Source organism: Ovis aries, chromosome X, assembly GCF_016772045.2.
Source record: "Ovis aries strain OAR_USU_Benz2616 breed Rambouillet chromosome X, ARS-UI_Ramb_v3.0, whole genome shotgun sequence".
In the NCBI taxonomy this organism is placed as follows: domain Eukaryota; kingdom Metazoa; phylum Chordata; class Mammalia; order Artiodactyla; family Bovidae; genus Ovis; species Ovis aries.
Window position 1 is genome coordinate 69,612,467 of NC_056080.1, and position 24,838 is coordinate 69,637,304.

General features: G+C 40.8%; 1 pseudogene; it reads right to left on the minus strand.

The window, feature by feature from the left end:
• Positions 1-14,930: 14,930 nt before the first annotated feature.
• On the minus strand, positions 14,931-16,609 carry LOC105605685 (ubiquitin-conjugating enzyme E2 variant 1-like; annotated as a pseudogene).
• Between the last annotated feature and the right edge of the window lie 8,229 nt (positions 16,610-24,838).

Consider the following 24,838-nt stretch of genomic DNA (forward strand, 5'->3'; position numbering starts at 1 on the left):
TAATATTGTCAACTATAGTCAACATGTACATTAGAAACTTGAAATTCATTATCTTATAGATGAAAGTTTGTACTCTTTGAAAAATATTTCCCTATTTGTTCCACCTCTATCCCCTGGTAACTATCAATGTACTCTGTTAAAATGAATTCCGTGTTTCAGGATACCACATATAAGTGAAAACATATAGGGATGGCTATGGAGGTGCTGGCTGCATGGGTCAGTCCTCAGGGAAAGGGCTGGGGTTGAATGCCTTGAAGACTCTCTGAGGGTGCTAATGTGACACAGCACAGGCAGGAAAGGGGAAACCCTGGGACCATGAGAAACAAAAGATCACTCCCTCAGGAAACCTCTAACACTGCACTGTAACTCCTGGTGTGCTCACAGAACAAAGGACTGCACCCTAGCAAATACCAAAGCTGGGCAAGCCTGTCTATGGTTCCAGAGGCAGAGAAGCAGATGCACAACTACAAGAGGTGGAAGGCAAGGGGCCTCTACGGTCTTGACTCCAGAGACTGCATCTGCTATCAAGCTGTGAGGCTTCTATGAGAAGAGAACTAAAAAGCCTTCAGTTTTTGTGTTCTTACTCATGTCTTCCTGAGATCCTGGACACTTGGATCTGCCAGGAGTGTCACAGCCTGATACCAGCTCCCCTGGGGAAGCACATGATTCTCCTGGGACTGTGCCCTTACAGCTCAGCTGGGAGCCCAAATGACTTGGCACTGTCAAGAGTCTTATGGGAGGTGCATGCCTACCTTGGGCTGTGGTGATCCCTGTGTGGTCTAGCTGCAGCGAGTGATCCTGACACACACGCCAGTGATATTTGCAGTGTCCTTCCCTCTCCACAGCTAGTTGAGCAAGTGAGCCTGAATAAGTGCCCACTTTTGCCCCCTCATGTAGGGGCAGAGATCAGACACTGAAGACATATTTGCAAGCAGAGGCAACCCCCCTCCAAAAAAAGAAAAAAAAAAAAGCAGAAAGCAGAAGTGTGATGAAAGCAAAGAAGGATGAACCGCCTTAGAAATGGCAGGTGCAGGAGATTAAAATCCTGCCATTAAACTGAGACTATGCACTTTAGGGGAAACTGTAGAATTTGAGAGCAAGTAGAAGCCACAACAACAGAAAATCTGAGACTGAACTGAAACCGACCACTCTGATCACAACAGTTCCATAGACCTTCCTAGATGTACTGGAGGACTTTCTCAGTGGGCAACTTGACAGGAGCAGGGAAATGGAGGAATCATATGAACATTCCTCTCAATACCACTGTGTATATACTTCCCACCTCCTATAATATGTAAAATTTTATTATTAGTTTTAATTTTCATTTTATTAGTTTTTAGAGTTGTAAGATATTTATTCTTTTTTTAATCTTTCTTTCTTTTCTTCCCCCAACTTTTTTCTCTTTTTCCCCTCATACTGTCCTAATAAGGTTTTTATTACATTTCTATTTTTCAGTTGAGTTCTGTTCAGTCACTCAGTCGTGTCCTACTCTTTGTGACTCCAGGGACTGCAGCATGCCAGGCTTCCCTGTCCATCACCAATTCCTGGAGCTTGCTCAGACTTATGTCCATTGAGTTGGTGATGCCATCCAACCATCTCATCCTCTGACTTCCAGCTTTTTCATTTCATCCCCTTATGATGAAAAGGACATCTTTTTTGGGTGTTGGTTCTAGAAGGTCTTGTAAGTCTTCATAGAACTGTCTCTATTTTTTTTTTTATTTTTTATTTTTTTTTTAGTTTTTTATTTTTTAAATTTTAAAATCTTTAATTCTTACATGCATTCCCAAACATGAACCCCCCTCCCACCTCCCTCCCCATAACATCTTTCTGGGTCATCCCCATGCACCAGCCCCAAGCATGCTGCATCCTGCGTCAGACATAGACTGGCGATTCAATTCACATGATAGTATACATGTTAGAATGTCATTCTCCCAAATCATCCCACCCTCTCCCTCTCCCTCTGAGTCCAAAAGTCCGTTATACACATCTGTGTCTCTTTCCCTGTCTTGCACACAGGGTCGTCATTGCCATCTTCCTAAATTCCATATATATGTGTTAGTATACTGTATTGGTGTTTTTCTTTCTGGCTTACTTCACTCTGTATAATCGGCTCCAGTTTCATCCATCTCATCAGAACTGATTCAAATGAATTCTTTTTAACGGCTGAGTAATACTCCATTGTGTATATGTACCACAGCTTTCTTATCCATTCATCTGCTGATGGACATCTAGGTTGTTTCCATGTCCTGGCTATTATAAACAGTGCTGCGATGAACATTGGGGTACATGTGTCTCTTTCAATTCTGGTTTCCTCAGTGTGTATGCCCAGCAGTGGGATTGCTGGGTCATAAGGTAGTTCTATTTGCAATTTTTAAGGAATCTCCACACTGTTCTCCATAGTGGCTGTACTAGTTTGCATTCCCACCAACAGTGTAGGAGGGTTCCCTTTTCTCCACACCCTCTCCAGCATTTATTGTCTCTATTTTTATAGCCTACTTTTTCCTTTCTTGAAAAGAACACCTTATTATTTAAATAAATTGCAAATTTTTTAGTTTTTGTGTTCAATATTTTGTTTTACATTGTATTTTTGGGAATCTAATTTTTATTTTAGTTTTTGGTTTTCAATATCCATTTTTCACTTAGTGATTTGATTATTAACTTGATTGCTCTCTTCTCTTTTTACTCTCCCTTTTATCCTTGTCACCTATTTCTCCTTTCTCTTTCTTCTGTTTTCTATATAACTCTGGGAGTCTCTTTGGGTATTCCTGGCTGTGGAGAATTGCTTCATCATAAACCTAGGGAATTTGTCTTCTGTGTTGTATGGCTTGAGTTTTGACGCTACTGTAAGAGATTGGGACTGAAACCCAGAGGCGGGAGATTCAACTTCAGGACTTTGGATGATCAGAGAACTCCTGACACCAGGGAACATTAATAGAGGAGAGCCCACCCAAAAGCCTCCATGTCTACACTGAGACTGAGCTCCATTCAAGAACCAGCAAGTTTAATTGCAGGACATTTCACTCAAATCTTCTAACAAAACAGGAACACAGCATTTCACAATATGACAGGCTGCCCAAAGACATATCAAACCAATAAGTTCAGGTCAGTTCAGTTCAGGTGCTCAGTCGTTTCTGAGTCTTTGCGACCCAAAAAACTGTAACACGCCAGGCCTCCCTGTCCATCACCAACTCCTGGAATTCACCCAAACTCATGTCCATTGAGTCGGTGATGCCATCCAACCATCTCATCCTCCGTTTTCTCCTTCTCCTCCTGCCTTCAATCTTTCCCAGCATCACGGTCTTTTCAAATGAGTCAGCTCTTTGGATCAGGTGGCCAAATTATTGGAGTTTCAGCTTCAACATCAGTCCTTCCAATGAACACCCAAGACTAATCTCCTTTAGGATGGACTGGTTGGATCTCCTTGCAGTCCAAAGGCTCTCAAGAGTCTTCTCTAACACCACAGTTTAAAAGCATCAACTCTTTTGTGCTCAGCTTTCTCTATAGTGCAGCTTTCACATCCATACACGACTACTGGAAAAACCATAGCCTTAACTAGATGGACCTTTGTTGACAAAGTAACATCTCTTCTTTTTAATATGCTGCCTAGGTTGCTCATAACTTTCCTTCCAAGGAGTAAGCACCTTTTAATTGTATGGCTGCAATCACCATCTGCAGTGATTTTGGAGCCCCCCAAAATAAAGTCTGACACTGTTTCCCCATCTATTTGCTATGAAGTGATGGGACTGGATGCCATGATCTTAGTTTTCTGAATGTTGAGCTTTAAGTGAGCTTTTCACTCTCCTCTTTCACTTTCATCAAGAGGCTTTTTAGTTCCTCTTCACTTTCTGCCATAAGGGTAATGTCATCTGCATATCTGAAGTTATTGATATTTCTCCTGGCAATCTTGATTCCAGCTTGTGTTTCCTCCAGCCCAGTGTTTCTCATGATGTACTTTGCATATAAGTTAAATAAGCAGGGTGACAATATACAGCCTTGCCATACACCTTTTCCTATTTGGAATCAGTCTGTTGTTCCACGTCCAGTTCTAACTGTTGCTTCCTGACCTGCATACAGGTTTCTCAAGAGGCAAGTCAGGTGGTAGACAACCCAAAACTCACTACTGGACACTGCACTGCCCTCCAGGAAGACAAGATTCAGCTCCGTCCACCAGGACACATGCACAAGTCCCTCCAACCAGGAAACCGTCACAAATCACTGGTCAAACACCACCAAGAGAAAGCAGACTCCACAACTGAGAGGAACTAGGAGAGTCCAGCTTGCAGAAAGGGGACCTCAAACACAACAAACTAAACAAAATGAAAATACAGAGAAATATCCAGCAGGTGATGGAATATAGTAAAAACCCACCAGACCAAACAAAAGAGGAAGAGATAGGGAGTCTACCTGAATAAGAATTCAGAATATTAATAGTAAAGATAATCCAAAATATTGAAAACAAAATGGAGGCTTGAGTAAATAGACGGGAGGCATGGACTGAGAGAATGCAAGAAATGCATAACAAGGACTGAGAAGATATAAAGAATAGTCAATCAGCAATGAGGAACACAATAACTGAGACTAAACCACTCTAGAGGGAACTAACTGTAGAGTAACTGAGGCAGAAGAAAAGATATGTGAGCCAGAAGATAGAATGGTGGAAATAACTGAAACAAAGCAGAATAAACAAAAAGAAATGAGACCTCTGGGACAATGTTAAGCCCCTTAACATTCTAATCATAGGTGCACCAGAAGAAAAAGACAAAAGGAAAGGGCATGATAAAATATTCGAGGAGATAATAGTCAAAAACTTCCCTAAAACAGGGAAGGAAACAGCCACTCAAGTCCATGAACGGCTGAGAATCCCATAGAGGATAAACCCAAAGAGAAACACACCAAGACACATATTAATCAACTAACAAAAATTAAACACAAAGAACAAATATGAAAGGCAGCAAGGGGAAGACAACAAATAACATACAAGGGGATTCCCATAAGGATAACAGCTGATCTTTCAATAGAAACTCTGCAGGCCAGAAGGGAATGGTAGGATATACTTAAAGTGATGAAAAGGAAAAGCCTTTAATCAAGAATACTCTACCCATCAAGGATTTCATTCAGATTTGAAGGAAAAATCAAATGCTTTACAGATAAGCTAAAGCTTAGAGAATTCAACACCACCAAACCAGCTCTTCAACAAATGGTAAAGGAACTTCTCTAGACTGGAAACATAGAAAAGGCCTATAAAAACAAACTCAAAAACAATCAAGTAAATGGTAAGTGGATCGTACTTTTCAATGATTACCATAAATGTAAATGGCGGCAGCAGCGGGCCGGCGCACTAAGCGCGGCTGAGAGCTATCCCACATCCGAAGTCAGGGACAGTGGCCCAGAGTGCCAGGCTGCGACGGTGCAGTTTCAGAAGGGAGGACCCACGCCGCCTCCAAAGTCAGGGGCGGCGGCCGAGAGGACCTACCCCACATCGGAGGTCAGTGGCGGCCGGGAGGAGACACCCCACCTCCGAGGTCAGGGCGGCGGCTGGGAGGAGCTACACAGCGTCTGAGGTCAGTGACAGCCAGGAGGAGACACCCCACGTCCGAGGTCTGGCTGCTGGGAGAAGCCACCTCGCGCCAGAGGCCGGGGGCAGTGACCCTGAGGAGCCACCCCAAGCCCGAGGCCAGGGGCAGCAGCTGTGAGGAGCCACTGATGCCCAAGGCCAAGGGCCAGCAGTAAGGAGAGCAACCTGAGGAGCGGTGGCTGAGCAGGCACAGGAGGGCCTAGAGGAGCTATCCTACGTTGAAGGTCAGGAAGGGTGGCAGTAAGGAGATACCCCTCGTCCAAGGTAAGGAGCAGCAGCTGTGCTTTGCTGGAGCAGCCATGAAGAGATATCCCTCACCCAAGGTAAGAGAAACCCAAGTAAGATGGTAGGTGTTGCAAGAGGGCATCAGAGGGCAGACACACTGAAACCATACTCACAGAAAACTAGTCAATCTAATCACACTAGGACCACAACCTTGTCTAACGCAATAAAACCAAGATATGCCTGGGGGGGGGGCACCTCCAAGACGGGCGGGTCATGGTGGAGAGACAGAATGTGGGTCATGGTGGGTCTGACAGAATGTGGTCCACTGGAGAAGGGAATGGCAAGCCACTTCAGTATTCTTGCCTTGAGAACCCCATGAACAGTATGAAAAGGCAAAATGATAGGATACTAAAAGAGGTACTCACCAGGTCAGCAGGTGCCCAATATGCTACTGGAGGTCAGTGGAGAATAACTCCAGAAAGAATGAAGGGATGGAGCCAAAGCAAAAACAATACCCAGTTGCGGATATGACTGGTGATAGAAGCAAGATCTGATGCTGTAAAGAGCAATATTGCATGGGAACCTGGAATGTCAGGTCCATGAATCAAAGCAAATTGGAAGTGGTCAAACAAGAGATGGCAAGAGTGAACGTCAACATTCTAGGAATCAGCGAACTAAAATGGACTGGAATGGGTGATTTTAACTCAGAGGACCATTATATCGACTACTGCAGGCAGGAATCCCTCAGAAGAAATGGAGTAGCCATCACGGTCAACAAAAGAGTCCGAAATGCAGTACTTGGATGCAATCTCAAAAATGACAGAATGATCTCTGTTCGTCTCCAAGGCAAACCATTCAATATCACAGTTATCCAAGTCTATGCCCCAACCAGTAACGCTGAAGAAGCTGAAGTTGAACGGTTTTATGAAGACCTTTTAGAACTAACACCCAAAAAAGATGTCCTTTTCATTCTAGGGGACTGGAATGCAAAACTAGGAAGTCAAGAAACACCTGGAGTAACAGGCAGATTTGGCCTTGGAATGCGGAATGAAGCAGGGCAAAGACTAATAGAGTATTGCCAAGAAAATGCACTGGTCATAGCAAACACCCTCTTCCAACAACACAAGAGAAGACTCTACACATGGACATCACCAGATGGTCAACACTGAAATCAGATTGATTATATTCTTTGCAGCCAAAGATGGAGAAGCTCTATACGATCAAGAAAAACAAGACCAGGAGCTGACTGTGGCTCAGATCATGAACTCCTTATTACCAAACTCAGACTCAAATTGAAGAAAATAGGGAAAACTGCTAGACCATTCAGGTATGACTTAAATCAAATCCCTTATGATTATGCAGTGGAAGTGAGAAATAGATTTAAGGGCCTAGATCTGATAGACAGAGTGCCTGATGAACTATGGAATAAGGTTCGTGACATTGTACAGGAGACAGGGATCAGGACCATCACCAAGGAAAAGAAATGCAAAAAAGCAAAATGGCTGTCAGGGGAGGCCTTACAAATAGCTGTGAAAAGAAGAGGCGAGAAGCATAGGAGAAAAGGAAAGATATAAGCATCTGAATGCAGAGTTCCAAAGAATAGCAAGAAGAGATAAGAAAGAGTTCTTCAGTGATCAATGCAAAGAAATAGAGGAAAACAACAGAATGGGAAAGACTAGAGATCTCTTTAAGGAAATTAGAGATACCAAGGGAATATTTCATGCAAAAATGGGCTCAATAAAGGACAGAAATGGTATAGACTTAACAGAAGCAGAAGATATTAAGAAGAGGTGGGAAGAATACACAGAAGAAATGTACAAAAAAGATCTTCATGACCCAGATAATCATGATGATGTGATCACTCATCTAGAGCCAGACACCCTGGAATGTGAAGTCAAGTGGGCCTTAGAGAGCATCACTAGGAACAAAGCTAGTGGAGGTGATGGAATTCCAGTTGAGCTATTTCAAATCCTGAAAGTTGATGCTGTGAAAGTGCTGCACTCATTATGCCAGCAAATTTGGAAAACTCAGCAGTGGCCACAGGACTGGAAAAGGTCAGTTTCCATTCCAATTCCAAAGAAAGGCAATGCCAAAGAATGCTCAAACTACCGCACAATTGCACTCATCTCACATGCTAGTAAAGTAAAGCTCAAAATTCTCCAAGCCAGGCTTCAGCAATAGGTGAACCGTGAACTCCCTGATGTTCAAGCTGGTTTTAGAAAAGGCAGAGGAACCAGAGATCAAATTGCCAACATCCGCTGGATCATGGAAAAAGCAAGAGAGTTCCAGAAAAACCTCTATTTCTGCTTTATTGACTATGCCAAAGCCTTTGACTGTGTGGATCACAATAAACCGTGGAAAATTCTGGAAGAGATAGGAATAGCAGACCACCTAACCTTGCTCTTGAGAAATCTGTATGCAGGTTAGGAAGCACCAGTTAGAACTGGACATGGAGCAACAGACTGGTTCTAAATAGGAAAAGGAGTACATCAAGGCTGTATATTGTCACCCTGCTGATTGAACTTCTATGCAGAGTTCATCATGAGAAACGCTGGACTGAAAGAAACACAAGCTGGAATCAAGATTGCCGGGAGAAATATCAATAACCTCAGATATTCAGATGACACCACCCTTATGCAGAAAGTGAAGACAAACTAAAAAGCCTCTTGATGAAAGTGAAAGAGGAGAGTGAAAAAGTTGGCTTAAAGCGCAACATTGAGAAAACGAAGATCATGGCATCCGGTCTCATCACTTCATGGGAAATAGATGGGGAAACAATGGAAACAGTGTCAGACTTTATTTTTTGGGGCTCCAAAATCCTGCAGATGTTGATTGCAGCCATGAAATTAAAAGACGCTTACTCCTTGGAAGAAAAGTTATGACCAACCTAGATAGCATATTAAAAAGCAGAGACATTACTTTGCTGACTAAGGCCCGTCTAGTCAAGGCTATGGTTTTTCCTGTGGTCATGTATGGATGTGAGAGTTGGACTGTGAAGAAGGCTGAGCACCGAAGAATTGATGCTTTTGAACTGGGTGTTGGAGAAGACTCTTGAGAGTCCCTTGGACTGCAAGGAGATCCAACCAGTCCATTCTGAAGGAGATCAACCCTGGGATTTCTTTGAAAGGAATGATGCTAAAGCTGAAACTCCAGTACTTTGGTCACCTCATGCGAAGAGTTGACTCATTGGAAAAGACTCTGATGCTGGGAGGGATTGGGGGCAGGAGGAGTAGGAGACGACAGAGGATGAGATGGCTGGATGGCATCACGGACTCGATGGACGTGAGTCTGAGTGAACTCTGGGAGTTGGTGATGGAGAGGGAGGCCTGGCATGCTGTGATTCATGGGGTCACAAAAAGTCGGACACGACTGAGTGACTGAACTGAACTGAACTGAAATGGGTTAAATGCTCCAACCAATAGAAATAAACTGGTTGAATGGATACAGAGGTAAGATCCCTGTATATGTTGTCTACAAGAGACCCACTTCAAACCTAGGGACACATACAGACTGAAAGTGAGGGGCTGGAAAAATATGTTTTATGCAAACTGAAGCCAAAAGAAAGCGAGGTGGCAGTACTCATATCAGATAAAAGAGACTTTAAATAAAGATGTTATAAGAGACAAAGAGGGACACTACATATTGATCAAGCAATTAATCCCAGAAGACAAAATAAGTATTATATATGCACCCAACATAAGAGCACCTCAACACATAAGGCAAATGCTAACAACTCTTAAAGGGGAAATCAACAGTAATACAATAATAATGGGAGACTTTAATACCCCACTCAAACAAATGAACAGATCATACAGAGAGATTAATTCAAAAACAAAAGGTTTCACCTTTTTCTCATACACACAGAATATTCTCCAGAATTTATCAGGTTTTATGGTACAAATCAAGCCTAGGTAAATTTTAAAAAATTGAAATAATTTCAAGCAGCTTTTCTGATCACAGTGCTGTAAGATTACAGATCAGCTACAGGAAAAAAACCTATAAAAAACACAAATACATAAAGGGTAAGCAACATGCTTCTGAATAACAAACAGATCACTGAAGAAGTAAAAAAGGAAATCAAAGTATGCCTGGAAACAAATTACAATGAAAACACAGCAACCCAAAGCCTATGGGATGCAGTAAAAGCAATCCTAAAGAGGATAGTTCATACCAATACAAGTCTACCTTAAGAAACTAAGAGAAATCAAACAACCTAATCTTACATCTAAAGCAACAAGAAGAACAGAAAAATCCCCTAAGTTAGTAGAAGGAAAGAAATTACAAAGATCAGAACAGAAATAAATGAAATAGAAATGAAGGAGACTATAGCAAAGATCAGGAAAACTAAAAGCTAGTTCTTTAGAAGATAAACAAAATTGACAAACTGTTAGTGAGACTCAAGAAAAAATAAAGGAGAAGAAACTTATCAATAAAATTAGAAATAAAAAAGTGAAGTAACAACAGACAACACAGACATACAAAATATCATAAGAGACTACTATGAGAAGATCTATGCCAATAAAAAGGACAACTTGGAGGAAATGGACAAATTGTTAGAAAAATGTAACCTTCCAAAATGGAACCAGGAAGAAATAGGAAATATGAACCAGCCAATCATAAGCATGGAAATTGAAACTGTAATAAAAAATCTTCCAACAGGCAAAAGTCCAGGACCAGAAGGCTTCACAGGTGAATTCTACCAAAAATTTACAGAAGAGCTAACACCTATCCTGCTCAAACACTTCCAGAAAATTGCAGAGGAAGGACAGCTCCCAAACTCATTCTACGAGGCCACCATCACCCTGATACCAAAACCAGACACAGATGCCACAAGAAAAAGAAAGAAAGAAAGAAAGAAAGAAAGAAAGAAAGAAAGAAAGAAAGAAAGAAAGAAAGAAAGAAAATTGCAAGCCAAATATCACTGACAAACATAGATGCAAAAATGTCCAACAAAATTCTAGCAAACAAAATCCAACAACACATTAGAAAGGTCATATATCATAATCAAGTGGACTTTATCCCAGGGATGCAAGGATGTTTCAACATATGCAAATCAATCAATGTGATACAGCATTTCAAAAAATTGAAAGATAAAAACCATGTGATGATTTCAATAGATTGAGAGAAAATCTTTGATAAAATTCAACACACATTTGTGATAAAACCTCTCCAGAAAGCAAACACAGAAGGAACATACCTCAACATAATAAAGGCCATATATAACAAACACACAGCAAATATTATCTTCAACAGTGAAAAACTGAAAGCATTCCTTCTAAGATCAGAAACAAGACAAGGGTGCCCATTCTCACCACTATTATTCAAAACAGTTTTGGAAATCTTACCACAGAAATCACAGAAGAAAAAAAAAAAGTAGAAGGAATCCAGATTGTAAAAGAAGTAAAACTCTCACTGTTTGCAGATGACATGATTCTCTACATAGAAAACCCTAAAGATGCTACCAGAAAATTAATAGAGCCAATCAATGAATATAGTAAAGTCACAGAATATAAAATTAACACATAGAAATCCTTTGCATTCCTATACACTGATAATGAAAGATCATAAAGAGAAATGACAGAAACAAGTCCATCATGACTGCGACAAAATGAATAAAATACTTAGGAATAAACCTGCCTAATTTGGGCGGGTCGTGGAGGACAGGTCTGACAGAATGTGGTCCACTGGAGAAGGGAATGGCAAACCACTTCAGTATTCTTGCCTTGAGAACACCATGAACAGTATGAAAAGGCAAAATGATAGGATACTGAAAGAGGTACTCCCCAGGTCAGCAGGTGCCCAATATGCTACTGGAGGTCAGTGGAGAAATAACTCCAGAAAGAATGAAGGGATGGAGCCAAAGCAAAAACAATACCCAGCTGTGGATGTGACTAGTGATAGAAGCAAGGTCCGATGCTGTAAAGAGCAATATTGCATAGGAACCTGGAATGTCAGGTCCATGAATCAAGGCAAATTGGAAGTGGTCAAACAGGAGATAGCAAGAGTGAATGTCGACATTCTAGGCTAAAACCCCACTACTTTGGCCACCTCATGCAAAGAGTTGACTCATTGGAAAAGACTCTGATGCTGGGAGGGATTGGGGGCATGAGAAGAAGGGGACGACAGAGGATGAGATGGCTGGATGGCAGCACTGACTCGATGGACGTGAATCTGAGTGAACTCCGGGAGTTGGTGATGGACAGGGAGGCCTGGCGTGCTGTGATGCATGGGGTCGCAAAGAGTCAGACACGACTGAGCACCTGAACTGAATTGAACTGAACTGAAAGAGACAAAAGCCTTGTATGCAGAAAACTATGACACAGATGAAAGAAATCAGAGAACACAGATGGAGCAATATACCATGTTCAGGACTGGAAAAATCAATATTGTGAAAATGACTTTACTACCCAAAGCGATTTATAGATTTGCAATTCTTATCAAACTGCCAATGGTATTTTTCACAGAACTAGAACAAATAATTTCTCAATGTGTATGGAAACACAAAAGACCCTGAATAGCCAAAGCAATCTCGAGAAAGAAGAACGAAACAGGAGAAATCAACTTTCCTGACTTCAGCCTATACTACATACAGCCTTCACTATACTGAGTAGCCAAATACTGTGCTGCACTCAATATGCGAGCAAATTTGGAAAACTCAGCAGTGGCCACAGGACTGGAAAAGGTCAATTTTCATTCCAATCCCAAAGAAAGGCAACGTCAAAGAATACTCAAATTACTGCACAATTACACTCATCTCACACGCTAGTAAAGTAATGCTCAAAATTCTCCAAGCCAAGCCTCAGCAATATGTGAACCGTGAACTTCTAGATGTTCAAGGTGGTTTTAGAAAAGGCAGAGGAACCAGAGATCAAATTGCCAACATCCGCTGGATCAAAAAAGCAAGAGACCTCCAGAAAAACATCTATGTTTGCTTTATTGACTATGCCAAAGCCTTTGACTGTGTGGATCCCAATAAACTGTGGAAAATTCTGAAAGAGATGGGAATACCAGACCACCTGACCTGCCTCTTGAGAAACCTATATGCAGGTCAGGAAGCAACAGTCAAAACTGGACATGGAACAACAGACTGGTTCCAAATAGGAAAAGGAGTACGTCAAGGCTGTATATTGTCACCCTGCTTATTTAACTTCTATGCAGAGTACATCATGAGAAACGCTGGGCTGGAGGAAGCACAAGCTGGAATCAAGATTTCCGGGAGAAATATCAATAACCTCATATATGCAGATAACACCACCTTCATGGCAGAAAGTGAAGAGGAGCTAAAAAGCCTCTTGATGAAAGTGAAAGAGGAGAGTGAAAAAGTTGGCTTAAAGCTCAACAATGAGTGACTGAACTGAACTGAACTGATATACAAATATACAATATTGAATAGCTGAATAACCAAAGCAATCTTGAGAAAGAAGAATGACACAGGAGGAATCAACTTTCCTGACTTCAGTCTATACTATATACAACCTCAGTTCAATTCAGTTCAGTTCAGTCGCTCAGTCGTGTCTGACTCTTTGCGACCCCATGAATCGCAGTACGCCAGGCCTCCTTGTCCATCACCAACTCCCAGAGTTCACTCAAATTCAAGTCCATTGAATCGGTGATGCCATCCAGCCATCTCATCCTTTGTCGTCCCCTTCTCCTCCTGCCCCCAATCTTCCCAGCATCAGTCTTTTCCAATGAGTCAACTCTTTGCATGAGGTGACCAAAGTATTGGAGTTTCAGCTTCAGCATCAGCCCTTCCAATGAACACCCAGGACTGATCTCCTTTAAAATGAACTGGGTGGATCTCCTTGTAGTCCAAGTGACTCTCAACAGTCTTCTCCAACACCATAATTGAAAAGCATCAATTCTTTGGCGCTCAGTTTCTTCACAGTCAAACTCTCACATCCATACATGATCAGTGGAAAAACCATAACCTTGACTAGATGGACCTTTGTTGGCAAAGTAATTTCTCTGCTTTTTAATATGCTATCTAGGTTGGTTATCAGAGAAGGCGATGGCACCCCACTCCAGCATTCTTGCCTGAAAAATCCCATGGACAGAGGAGCCTGGTAGGCTGCAGTCCATGGGGTTGCAAAGAGTCGGACACGACTGAGCGACTTCACTTTCACTTTTCACTTTCATGCATTGGAGAAGGAAATGGCAACCCACTCCAGTGTTCTTGCCTGGAGAATCCCAGGGACAGGGGAGCCTGATGGGCTGCTGTCTATGGGGTCGCACAGAGTCGGACATGACTGAAACGACTTAGCAGCTGCAGCAGCAGGTTGGTTATAACTTTCCTTCCATGGAGTAAAAGTCTTTTAATTTCATGTCTGCAATCACCATGTGCAGTGATTTTGAAGCCCCTCAAAATAAAGTCTGACACTGTTTCCCATGTTTCCCCATCTATTTCCCATGAAGTGATGGGACCAGAGGCCATGATCTTAGTTTTCTGAATGTTGAGCTTTAAGCCAACTTTTTCACTCGCCTCTTTCACTTTCATCAGGAGGCTTTTTACTTTCTCTTCCCTTTCTGCCATAAGGGTAGTGTCATCTGCATATCTGAGATTATTAATATTTCTCCTGCCAGTCTTGATTCCAGCTTGTGCTTCTTCCAGCCCAGTGTTTCTCATGATGTACTCTGCACATAAGTTAAATAAGCAGGGTGACAATATACAGCCTTGGCGTACTCCTTTTCTATTTGGAACCTATCTGTTGTTCCATGTCCAGTTCTAACTGTTGCTTCCTGACCTGCATATAGGTTTCTCAAGAGGCAGTTCAGGTCTATACTATAGTATAACCATCAAGACAGTATGGTACTTACACAAAAATAGAAATATAGATCAATGAAACAATATATAAAGTCTGGAGATGAATCCATACACCCATGGACAGCTTATCTTTAACAAATGAGGTAAATTTATATAATAGAGAAAAGACAGTCTCTTCAACAAGTGTTGAAGAGAAAACTGGTCAACCATGTGTAAAAGAATGAAACTAGAACACACAATTGCCTTTGAATGAGAACTTTCTTTCCAGTATTTTTAGGTCTACAAGGAATATCATTAAAAATTATGATTGTGGAAAAGAAGGACAGTTTAAATATAACTGAGGGATGAGGCTGTGGTTTTTCTTCTTGATTAGTTGCTGTAACATTATCCTTCAGGTGGCTGGGGAATTATTATATTTTCTTTAGACATCATTGAAGTCTTAAAAGTGAAAGTGTTAGTCACTCAGTTGTGTCCAACTCCTTGCAATCCCATGAACTGTAGACCACCAGGCTCTTCTGTCCATGGAATTCTGCAGGCAAGAATACTGGACTGGGTTGCCATTTCCTTCTCCAGGGGATCTTCCCAATTCAGGGATCAAACCTGGGTCTCCTGCATTGCAGACAGATTCTTTATCATCTGAGCCACCAGGGAAGCCCCATTAAACTCTTTGACATCAATAAAGCTCTTGCAAGACCACTTTGATGTGAAAGGAATTCTGCCATTTGCTAGCACCAAAATGGTTGTTTGACTTACCACTCCATTAGAACTATTAATTATGTTCATACTATTTTTGTTGCAAATCTTACAAAGGAGAGTGATTCTGGATATTTAGGTCCACGTTCTGTTTTAAGGCTATATATCCATTTTTCATAAACAGTTACTATCCCTTTCCATCTTCTGTCATATGTTCATCATTTTCTAGACCACAGCTAACTGTGAAGTCTCCTCTTTCTTTCTGGCCTTCTTCAGGTTCTTCTAACAGTCAGAAATTACAAGGGACTTTGGCACATGGAGGAAGGGAGGACACTAGCAGAGTCAACTTAAACAGGCCATTATATCCAGCTTTTAATCCTCACAACTTCTCAACTCCTAGATATATCCCCTTTACAGAGATTCAAAATCCTGAATCTTGAAGCCAGCTGGTGGAGGAGGGAAGATTAAAATACAAGCTTCTTATCAACAATGCTCACAAACGTCTGCTATTTGCAGAGATTCCTCAATTCCTGGAATGATTCCCTGAGAGCTCTGATGGTAAAAAGTCTGCCTGATAGCTCAGATGGTAAAAAGTCTGCCTGAAGTGTTGGAGACCCAGGTTCGATTCCTTGGTGGGGAAGATCCCCTGGAGAAGTAAATGGCAACCCACTCCAGGATTATTGCCTGGGAAATTCTGGAGAAATCTGACAGGCTACAGTCCATGGGGTCACAAAGAGTCAGACACGACTGAGCGACTTCATTTCACTCGGTTCTTGGAGGAATTTCTTACAAGCAAAGTGTACAAAGTGAATTGCTGTACATTGAATCTTTCAGCATTGTCACCCCATTTTTCTTGCTACTTCATAAGGATACTCTTAAGTAAAAAAACCTTGGTTTTCCTTAAATGCATAGCAATGAAGAATATAATTTGGGACCATTGCCATGATTAATGCTAAAGTGTCCATAGTTTTACTCACTATTTGCATCAGTGCAAATCCAACACATTGAAAAATGCAAATGACATATTAGTATTATTATGAAATTAGCTGGACTCCCTGAATATGTCTTAAGTATCACCAGGGGTCCACGAACCACACTTTGAGAACTGAGCAACCACCTAAAGACATGTATGAATTTCAACTATATTCCACAAGATGGTGCTATTATAATGCATATCAGTAATTAAATGTTGCATCAAAATTGATTTTAAAAATTTGGTTGGTTTCATAAACCAATGTATAATGTATATACTGAGAAAGTTTCCTTAGTGGGCTCTTGGTAGCACCAGTCTACCTTTTTATCTGAACCCTCACTTGCAGTGCATAACCTTGTTCTCTGAATACTGCTTTGTCCATGGTTCCTCCCATATAAATCCTTTCCTCAGGGACATACACTTCATGTTAATTTGGATGGTGATAAAGCATCACTGACTCGATAGACGTGAGTCTGAGTGAACTCCGGGAGTTGGTGATGGACAGGGAGGCCTGGCGTGCTGCGATTCATGGGGTCGGAAAGAGTTGGACATGACTGAGCGACTGAACTGAACTGAACTGAACTGAACTGAAGTTGGCAATCATGAACTCTCAAAGCCGTATCAAATTTAATGTTACTATTAAGAACACTGTATGCTTTAAAATCGTGTTTTCATCCTTTATAATTCTCATGCCTCTAGATTATAAACATACAAATTTCATGTCACCATTAGAATTTTGATATGGGTTTTTGACAAGGGAAATATTGCTCTCTGTGAACAATGGAATGAAGTTCGTGACATTGTGCAGGAGACAGGGATCAAGATCATCCCCATGGAAAAGAAATGCAAAAAAGCAAAATGGCTGTCTGGGGAGGCCTTACAAATAGCTGTGAAGAGGAGAGAGGTGAAAAGCAAAGGAGAAAAGGAAAGATATAGGCATCTAAATGCAGAGTTCCAAAGAATAGCAAGAAGAGATAAGAAAGCCTTCTTCAGCAATCAATGCAAAGAAATAGAGGAAAACAACAGATTGGGAAAGACTAGAGATCTCTTCAAGAAAATTAGAGATACTAAGGGAACATTTCATGCAAAGATGGGCTCGATAAAGGACAGAAATGGTATGGATCTAACAGAAGCAGAAGATATTAAGAAGAGGTGGCAAGAATACATGGAAGAACTGTACAAAAAGATCTTCATGACCCAGATAATCATGATGATGTGATCACTAATCTAGAGCCAGACATCCTAGAATGTGAAGTCAAGTCGGCCTTAGAAAGCATCACTACGAACAAAGCTAGTGGAGGTGATGGGATTTCAATTGAGCTGTTTCAAATCCTGAAAGATGATGCTGTGAAAGTGCTGCACTGAATATGCCAGCAAATTTGGAAAACTCAGCAGTGGCCACAGGACTGGAAAAGGTCAGTTTTCATTCCAATCCCAAAGAAAGGCAATTCCAAAGAATGCTCAAACTACTGCACAATTGCACTCATCTCAAATGCTTGTAAAGTAATGCTCAAAATGCTCCAAGCCAGGCTTCAGCAATAGGTGAACCGTGAACTCCCTGGTGTTCAAGTTGGTTTCAGAAAAGGCAGAGGAACCAGATATCAGATTGCCAACATCTGCTGGATCATGGAAAAAGCAAGAGAGTTCCAGAAAATCATCTATTTCTGCTTTATTGACTATGCCAAAGCCTTTGACTGTGTGGATCCCAATAAACTGTGGAAAATTCTGAAAGAGATGGGAATACAGACCACCTGACCTGCCTCTTGAGAAATCTGTATGCAGGTCAGGAAGCAACAGTCAAAACTGGACATGGAACAACAGACTGGTTCCAAATAGGAAAAGGAGTACGTCAAGGCTGTATATTGTCATTCTGCTTATTTAACTTATATGCAGAGCACATCATGAGAAACGCTGGACTGGAAGAAACACAAGCTGGAATCAAGATTGCCAGGAGAAATATCAATAACCTCAGATATGCAGATGACACCACTCTCATGGCAGAAAGTGAAGAGGAGCTAAAAATCCTCTTGATGAAAGTGAAAGAGGAGAGCAAAAAGTTGGCCTAAAGCTCAACATTCAGAAAAGGACGATCATGGCATCTGGTCCCTTCACTTCATGGGAAATAGATGGGGAAACAGTGGAAACAGTGTCAGACTTTATTTTTTTTTTGGGCTCCAGAATCACTGCAGATGGTGACTGCAGCCATGAAATTAAAAGACGCTTACTCCTTGGAGGAAAAGTTATGACCAACCTAGATAGTACATTCAAAAGCAGAGACATTACTTTGCCGACTAACGTCCGTCTAGTCAAGGCTATGGTTTTTCCAATAGTCATGTATGGATGTGAGAGTTGGACTGTGAAGAAGTCTGAGCACCGAAGAATTGATGCTTTTGAACTGTGGTGTTGGAGAAGACTCCTGAGAGTCCCTTGGACTGCAAGGAGATCCAACCAGTCCATTCTGAAGGAGATCAGCCCTGGGATTTCTTTGGAAGGAATGATGCTAAAGCTGAAACTCCAGTACTTTGGCTACCTCATGCGAAGAGTTGACTCATTGGAAAAGACTGTGATGCTGGGAGGGATTGGGGGCAGGAGGAGAAGGGGACGACAGAGGATGAGATGGCTGGATGGCATTACGGATTTGATGGACGTGAGTCTGAGTGAACCCCGGGAGTTGGTGATGAACAGGGAGGCCTGGCGTGCTGCGATTCATGGGGTCGCAAAGAGTCAGACACGACTGAGTGACTGAACTGAACTGAACTGGACTTCCTTAGCAGCTCAGTGGCAAAAAATCTGCCTGACTATTTAGGAGATGCAGGTTTGACCCCTTAGTCAGGAAGATCCCCTGGAGAAGAAAATGGCAGCCCATTCCAGTATTCTTGCCTGGGAAATTCCATGTACAGAGGAGCCTGGTGGTCTACAGTCCATGGGGTTGCAAAAGAGTCAGACATGACTTAGCTACAACAATGTTGCTCTCTTTAATAATTATGTCCTATCACTTTCATATACCCCACTAGCCAGGAAGCTTTTGCCAGGCTTCATTTTGTATTCTATACTATGTGAGTGAAGTCGCTCAGTCCAACTCTTTGCGACCCCATGGACAGTAGCCTATCAGGCTCTTCCGTCCATGGGATTTTCCAGGCAAGAGTGCTGGAGAGGATTGCCATTTCCTTCTCCAGGGGATCTTCCCGACTCAGGAATAGAACCTGGGTCTCCCACATTGCAGGCAGACGCTTTACCGTCTGAGCCACCAGGAAGATTAGGTATTCTATACTATAAAACAATGGGATCCATTTCATTTTTTAGATATAAAATTATAATATTTAGTATATTTATTTTCAAATCATCTGCCACCCACATTACCCTCAGTGCTTTGACATTTTTAAAGAGGTTCTACTGTCTGCAATTTCTCTGTTAAACATTTATTCATTCAATTCTTTTTTTTTTCTTTTCTTACTCTTTATTTTTTAATTTTAATTTTTAAATTTAAGTTTATTTATTTTAATTGGAGGCTAATTACTTTACAATATTGTATTGGTTGCTTGCTGCTGGTGCACTGGGATGACTCATTCAATTCTTAAACACCTTTCTTTGGAGTTCTTTATTAAATGGTGAATTACTATTGCTCCTTGGAAGAAAAGTTATGACAAACCTAGACAGCACATTAAAAGGCAGAGACGTTACTTTGGCAACAAAGTTCTGTATAGTCAAAGCTATGGTTTTTCCAGTAGTCATGTACCAATGTGAGAGCTGGACCATAAAGAAGGCTGAGTACCAAATAATTGATGCTTTTGAACTGTGGTGCTACAGAAGACTCTCTAGAGTCCCTTGGACTGCAAGGATATCAAACCAGTCAGTTCTAAAGGAAATCAACCCTGAATTTTCATTGAAAGGACTAATGCTGAAACTGAAGCTCCAATACTTTGGCCACATGATGCGAAGAGCCAGGTCACTGGAAAAGACCCTGATGCTGGGAAAGATTAAAGGTAGGAGGAGAAGGGGACCACAGAGGATGAGATAGTGGATGGCATAACCAACTCAATGGACATTAGTTTGAGCAAACTCCAGGTGATGGTGAAGGACAGGAAAGCCTGGCATGCTGCAGTCCATGGGGTTGCATAGAGTTGGACACGACTGAGTGGCTGAACAACAGCAACAACAACCCAAGGAAAAGACATGTGTTAAGCTTGTGGTTTAACGTATGTCCTGTGGATTCTTGGGTCTCATAAAAATGATCTAGAAAGCCTGAAAGTGTTTTGTTTGCAGTTTTAAAATTATGTAAATTTTGGTTGAACAAAACCCTCAAATACAGGTATTATTTAACTTTTGATAATTTTGGTTAATTTTATAATATGAATTAAATAAAAATTGCATTTTATAGATTAATATTAATAAAATGCACTTTTCTTTTTAAAATTATTTATTGGAAGAGGCTCAGCATACAATTTGTTTGGTAATGAGATTCTTCTGAGAATCATTGCCATCAGCTCTTAGTTACATTTCTCCCATACATTTCTCTCTAAACCTAATTGTGTTCATATTTTCCCTTCTGAAATCATTATCCCATCATTCCTGTCTTCAAACTCCTTCATACTTTCTTAGATATGTTTTACCAGGTATTCATTTACTCCCTTATATCCTGTCTCATAGGGATTCCAAGAGCTCCTATTTTACTCTGTCCTCTCAGTGACCTGATTTCCTCAAGACCCCAACATTTTGGCCTTCTGTCCACAGTGCTGCTTTCTCAGAATCTTTCCATGTACCACCTGTTCTGATAGCTGGGGACTAAGTTTAACTAAGGAGAATGTTGCTGGAAGAGGCTGAGGACACACAATTCTGACTACAACTTGGTAAACAGGGCTGGATATAATTGGACGCTACCAATCCAACACCCTGCTGCCTAAAGTTTGCTCAGAGGTAACAGCTTGAGGACATGGCAGTGTAATCCAGAGGAAGGAACATTGTGATGATCTTAATTCCTTAAGTCTATTTTCCTCCAGCTTCCTTTTAGACCCAAACTCTACACGCAGCTTTGGGCAGGTCACTTTCCTCTCTGAGTTTCTTCATCATAGTGTACAGAATTAAAAAAAAAAAAAAGAAAGAAAGAAACTAGAGTCAAATAGCCAAGAGTCAAGTTAGATTGGTTGTGTTATCTTGAGCTCTAACACCCTATGATTATGTGCTGAAAACAGAAAGCAAGACCCAGGAGTACTGGGACTGATGATAGGCCCTGAGGTTGAGAATAAATCAGTTCCAGGAGAGGGAGAGAAAACTTGAATAGAATTCACTAGATGCTATATAGTGAGATGACAATACATATAGAGGAGTAGAGGCCTGGGAATGGTGATGAACTAGGGCACACTCAAACATTTCTTGTTTGTAGTATTGTTCTGCCCTAAATTATTATCATCCAGGCCCTTGCAATGCCTCATCTGATGTCTCATTGTTATCTGTCCTGCCTTCTACCACTCAACTGTATAATTCCTTTGGTACATGACCTTAAGATAGAATTCCCCAAAGTGTAACCTCATTCATGTCAGTCCCTTTCTTTAAAATTATCAGCCAGTGATTTCCCATTTCTCATAGAATAAAATAGAAACTATTCTTGCCTTCAAGGTCCCTCTTGATCTGTCCTCAACTGGTTTCCAAGTTTTTCTTACTCCTCCCCTGCAGGTACTCAAGATACATGTCACTCTGGATTCCTGTTTCTTCCAACATGTAATGCTTATACCCACCTTAGTGGAAAATCCTATCCATACTCAATGGTCCATCTCAAGTGAACCTGTGTCTCTCAACCCTCCTCTACATGTTTGGAGTGCTCTGATGGTACCTTTCATAGGTACTTCCCACATTTTACCTTGTGTGTGGTTTTTGGTGTTACGTTTCCCTTTCTTAGATGTAAGTTCCCAGAGGGTAGAGACTCCATGTCATTTTATCTGTATCTGTTTCTTTCATCTAAGCCCTATGATTGTGCCTAGTATGTTTCTGTGTATATTGAGCCTCAATAAACATTTATTGAAACAAATTTAATATTTTCAAAATTGTTCTCCAAACTCAATTCTTATTGCTCTGTTTAAGTAATAAAAAAGGTTTTTAGCTATAAGACTTTTAGGGAACTATTCTGGAAGAGCATTTTGGTGGTTATACTAGTACTATTTTCTAGATTTAACTTGACTTTGATACCTATTGAAGCCAACAAATCTCTTAATATATTGTGCACAGCTAACAGAAAGTATATGACCGACTATTGAGTTACGATAATGAATACTGAGATTAGAATGAGGACAATACATATTATGATATACTTTTTTTTTTTAATTTTAAAATCTTTAATTCTTACATGCGTTCCCAAACATGAACCCCCTCCCACCTCCCTCCCTATAACATCTCTCTGGGTCATATACTTTCAACTGCTGGGATATACTTTCAACTGCTTTATACACTGTGACCTTTTTTTCTTTCTACTCTAGAAGTCTAGAACATACACAAAGCAAACCTGACTATCTGAAACTGCCATTGTTCTAGGAGTTCATGTTACACCATCCCTTTCACCAATATCCCAAGGAAAAGATAGTACATATTTTCACTAACCCTCCACTTCAAAGCAGATTAAATAACCTTCACTTGGGACTGGTTGATTGTATTTCCTAAAATGGAAAGGTGTAAATTGCATCTGTAGTCATTGTGGGGCACCATTATTTTTTAAAAATTATTTATTTTAATTGGAGACTAATTACTTTACAATGTTGTGGTGGTTTTTTGCCATACATTGACATGAATCAGCCATGGGTTTACATGTGTCCTCTCGTCCTGAACCCCCCTCCCATCTCCCTCCCCGTGCCATCCCTCTGGATGTCCCAGTGCACTGGCTTTGATTGCCTTGTTTCATGCATCGAACTTGGACTCGCCATTTACTTCACATATGGTAATATACATATTTCAATGTTATTCTCTCAAATCATCCCACCCTTGCATTCTCCCACAGAGTCCAAAAGTCTGTTCTTTATATCTGTGTCTCTTTTGCTGTCTCTGCCTATAGGATCATGGTTATCATCTTTCTAAATTCCATATATATGCATTAATATACTGCATTGGTGTTTTCTTTCTGACTTATTTCACTCTGTATAATAGGCTCCAGTTTCATCCACCTCATTAGAACTGCCTCAAATGTTGTTTTAAATAGCTGAGTAACATTCCATTGTGTATGTGTACCACAACTTTCTTACCCATTCATCTGCTAATGGACATCTAGGTTGCTTCCATGTCCTAGCTATTGTAAACAGTGCTGCAATGAACAATGAGGTACACGTGTCTCTTTCAGTTCTGGTTTGTGGGGCAATATTGTTTACTTAATGCAGAATTCTGCTATATATTCTGGTGCCCAAGGCATTGTGGAGTAAGAAAAATTAAATGAAAGTACTTAGAATTGAGTATCTAGAATAGGAACTTAATTTTTAGTCCTGTTAGAGGTAGGGATTTTTGCAGATGGGACAGCTGAAAGTAAAATTAGAGAAGCACTAATCTAATACTCTGAAATAAAGTGGGATAAGTTTGTGAAAAATATTTTATTATTAATGGAAAATACAGGGAGAAAACAAACATTTGTCAAACTTTAAATTTTATTCTTGTGCTCGAAATTCATCTTAGATATAGATTTTGATAATATACAAAAATGAAAAGCTATAAAAAAATCAAAAGTTTTCATTTACTTTTTGAGAATTGCTAATTAATGAAAAGGAAATGACTACCCACTCCAGTATTCTCGTCTGGAGAATCCCATGGACAGAGGAGCCTGGTGGGCTGCATTCCATGGGATTGCAAAGAGTTGGACATGACTGAGTGACTAACAGAAACTTGATTTGTATCATTTTATGGTATAATTTTATCAAAATGTGTCTTTCAACAGGAATATTCATGCATTTACTGCTTTTATAATTCCAGATCAAATTTAGCACACTTTGTTGTTCAGTTGCTAAGTCATGTTCATTTCTTTGTGAACCCATGGACTTCAGCACACAAGGCTTCTTTGTCCTTCACTATCTCCCAGAGTTTCCTCAAATTCATGTCCATTCAGTTAGTAATGCTTTCTGACCATCTCATCCTGTTCCACCCATTCTCTTTCTGCCTTTAAACTTTTCCAGCATAAGAATCTTATACAATGAGTTGGCTCTTTGCATCAAGTGGCCAAAGCTTTAGCTTCAGTATTAGTCCTTCCAGTGAATATTCAGGGTTGATTTCCTTTATTTTTTTAAAATATAAATTTATTTATTTTAATTGGAGGTTAATTACTTTACAATATTGTATTGGTTTTGCTATACATCAACATGAATCTGCCACAGGTATACACATATTCCCCATCCTGAACCCCCCTCCCTCCTCCCTCCCTGTACCATCCCTCTGGGTGGTCTCAGTGCACCATCCCCAAGCATCCAGTATAATGCATTGAACGTGGGGTGGGTATTCATTTCATATATGATATTATACACGTTTCAGTGCCATTCTCCCAAGTCATCCCACCCTCGCCCTTTCCCAGAGTCCCAGGTCTAACGAGGTGGATGAAACTGGAGCCTATTATACAGAGTGATTTCCTTTAGGATTTACTGGTTTGATTTCC